Source organism: Vanessa tameamea, chromosome 26, assembly GCF_037043105.1.
Source record: "Vanessa tameamea isolate UH-Manoa-2023 chromosome 26, ilVanTame1 primary haplotype, whole genome shotgun sequence".
NCBI lineage: Eukaryota > Metazoa > Arthropoda > Insecta > Lepidoptera > Nymphalidae > Vanessa > Vanessa tameamea.
This window is the reverse complement of record NC_087334.1, coordinates 956,406-960,023: the sequence shown is the minus strand read 5'-3', so window position 1 is coordinate 960,023 and position 3,618 is coordinate 956,406. Positions and strand designations below refer to the sequence as shown.

The 3,618-nt window shown below is 26.8% G+C and overlaps 2 protein-coding genes across 3 annotated transcripts in view; one reads left to right on the top strand and one right to left on the bottom strand.

Moving 5' to 3' along the window:
* Positions 1 to 3,618, bottom strand: part of LOC113393159 (protein lethal(2)essential for life-like) — a 206,259-nt gene that overhangs the window by 125,269 nt on the left and 77,372 nt on the right. The window lies entirely within an intron of this gene.
* Positions 1,234 to 3,618, top strand: part of LOC113393147 (ATP-binding cassette sub-family D member 1) — an 81,063-nt gene continuing 78,678 nt past the window's right edge. For both annotated transcript variants that reach the window (XM_064219113.1, XM_026629872.2), the window contains exon 1: positions 1,234 to 1,556. The gene's annotated coding sequence lies outside the window, so the exon portion shown is untranslated. The remainder of the gene's footprint in view (positions 1,557 to 3,618) is intronic.

The window sequence follows — 3,618 nt, the reverse complement described above, 5'->3', positions numbered from 1 at the left end:
CGCTAGTGTAGATAGATTCGATTGCGCTCTCTGGAGGTAAAATAAGGAACTAAATCTGTTGCTATACAAAAATTTACTTTACTGCTACGTCATAGGGTATACTAAGCATTTTATTGATTGCACTTACACTGTTTTAGAAAAAATAAAATAGGGTGCGGTAAGGTTTGTTCGAGAACCCCGTATCGTGACGTCAAACTGGGCGTGAGATGAAAAACGCGGTCAATTCAAAACATTAACTTAATTTTATGATAGAATACTCTAATACCTATAATTTTCAAAAGTTTTTTAGACACATTATAAATATATATTCATTCATCTTTAAATTATTACACACTCCTATAATCACACTCCTATATCTAATCATATAAAAAGTGTCATTTTAAGAGATTTTTTACAATGGGAAGAGCTAATTATGTATTGGGCAGAATTATTATTTTCTGGCAGAAGAATTGATAACTTTGAAATAAGTTGCCTCAAATAAACTATACTTCTTAAAAAAGGCAATAGAATTGCTTTTAGGATTCTTAGTACCCTGATTGGTGATATAAATATTTTTAATTTATGTTTGTTTATAAATAAATATTCATAAAATGTAATTTTTCAAAATTTAATTATATTTTAATGACACACTTATGTTTGATGATTATCCGTATTTTATTTAAATTATTTTTTTAATGTTCTTAAAAACTTAAACATAAATAAAAGAAATAATCTACAAACACTTAACAAAATGTGTTTGAAATTTGATTAAAATATGTTTTTTTTTATATGGCTGACAAAATTTTCGTTTAATCACTTGTAGATCAATCTTTATTTTTAAATTAAATCTGTTGTATTTTTTCAACACAATAAATATAAATAATAGTAGAATATTTTCTTTGTTGAAATCCATCTAAGCGTCCAAAATTTATTAAATAATACATTCATGATCTATAATTGTGGTTGCTCAATCTGGTAGCTCTGTCTAGTAATTCTGTACTTTTTTGTACTGGCAATATAGAGAAAATCAAATTTTATATGTGGTAATTACGAGTGACATATGATTGGCTGATAAAATAAAATCGATCAAATCACACAGTTGTCATTGGTTAATTATTTCTCACTTGCGTTGGTAATGGTGAAAAATTCTTCCGCTTTTATAGACTGTGCTATCAAGATACAAAACTCATGAAATAGCAATATCGCCTTTTCATACTCTGCACTGGAGTAGCTGTTTTTAATTTGTAAGTTGACATTTGATTTGACGGCTGACGCATTTTGCGAATGTTGGTAACCGGTCGTCTTTGTTGTTTTCGATAAGTTGTTTTAGTTGTTTACATTATAGAGTTGTTTACAATAATTAAAAATTTCGCGAAAAAATAAGTTCTTCACAGTGAGCACTTTATGAGTGTTTTATTTGTTGTTTTAAGAACTGAATATCACTAAAAATATAATAATAGTGCTTGGTACTCTCAAAATCCTAATTTTGTAGGATTTCGCAGAAGTTTATTTTGCGCTTAATTCGATATTTATTTTTGTCGTGATTTGTGTTTAGTGAATATTCACATGATTTTTTGGTAAGTATATACCTATTTAATAGACGTTACTTTAATCTTGATTATAGGATATCTATTTTGAAGTCGATAGTAATTGATTTTACCTTGAAGGCATCGTTACTGTTCTGATAAGAATCGTATAAGATTTTCCTTTAATTTTCATATTCGCACTTGAGTCTTACTTTTTCCATTAAACAATAACATTATAACTGTAAAATACGCGTAGCATATGGATTATTTAGTAACTCATTGATTAGGTACTTACATTAGTGGTATTTAATTTATATATCTATTGACTAAAACGATAATAATTAACGTTTATTATAAAAATAGACATAAACAAAAAATAAAGGATAAAATACATTTTAAATAAAAAAAAAGAACAATAGAAGAAAATTCACTTCATTCTTTGTTTAATGATCTTTGTTAATCACATCTTGATTAATTTAATTAACCATCTGTCTTTGCCTCTTAATTATTATTTTAATATTGCATATTGAAGAATTAAATCTTTTTGATTTTATAGGCTAAATATCTAATTTTTTTAGTGTATATTTTATAGCAAAATATTGTTTAAGGTAGAAATAATTATCTGGGATTCTGACACTTAACAACTTTATAAATTCTATAAATTTCGATTGTTTATGATGCAATTTTTTGCATTAAATAATTATCAGTAGCCTACATAGACTTGTCCTGCTATTGTTTATGGCCTTGTGTTTGTTATACATAATATACATGATGTAAATATATATATTCATAACTTAGTAACTATTAATAGTTATTGTATAATGGTTGAGATATATTGTCTTGTTTTTAAATTTATGTAAGTATGCAAAAAAAGTTTTTTTTTTTTAATTCAAACTTTATTTACTTTAACTTTATTCAATGTTGCAAATTTGCAATAAGAAAACAAAAATAAATTAACAATTTTTTTTTTTTTACAATTTTTAGTATCCATAACTATTGAATAGAACTGTGATAAATCTTTATGTGACTGCTTGTTTCATAAAAACGAATGATTACAATTAAATTTATAAATGATATTGTTTTCAACAACTTGTATAGGCAGATAATAAATACTTGTCTGTAACTGGTAACTAAGAACTAATTGATTGTGTTTTAATACAAAATGTCTTATCACTTTTTGGCCATAGTTTTTACTAAAGAATTGAACTGTATACAGGACGTGAATCATTGTCAACTGACAAAGAGTTTCTTTGTTAACTTAGTCATCCTTGTTGATTTAGGGTTCATGTTTTTTGTTAACTTTTAACTTGTATTTATTTGTTAAGTTTTTAATGTTCAGGTAGTAATTAAATTCTCATTGATTGTTTAATTTTTTTTATAAATTTTAGTTTTCTTGAGACAAATCTATCTGTTGCATGTTGATGGTATTAAAGAAAGTTGTTACTTTAAAAACGATTTTTTTTTTATAACATATTAAAGTTTCCTTGCATATTTTACTCCAATTATTATAATAAGTAGTATAATCTTGTTAAAATATGTCGCTTGTGTGGTGATTAGATATAAACTAAATTTTTATTCAATGATCTTATTATTTCATTTTGGGATGAAAGGATTTTAAGGACTTAGCTCAGGAAATAAGTTTTTTTTCAGGTGATGAAAAATATAGGCATATATAAATGGAAGGGGGGGGGACTATAAGCTTTATTTGTAATAAATCGACATGAACAAATATTCCTTGATCACAAAACTTATTATGTTTATTCTCGTGTATAACAGACCTTTTATACTCCTTTTATCTAGACAGCTTCACAGAATTGTTAGTTTTATGATTGAGTATTGATGGATATTGGTGGCGCATTAACCAGGTAAGTAGTTTACACTTCCAGTGCAAGTATAACCCTCTCGCGAACGAAGGTGATCACATAATAACAGATGGGTCCAGAAAACTGATGTTCAGATGGCCAAAGTTATGCGCTTATTATTTCGCGTATAATGATAGTCACGATTGTAAATAACTACCTGTAATTTAAAATCAACGTAGTTTAGACATCGGGTTGTAATGCTTAACCGCATTTCGGGTGCAGTGAAGGGATTCCGTCGAAGGTCGCTCTAT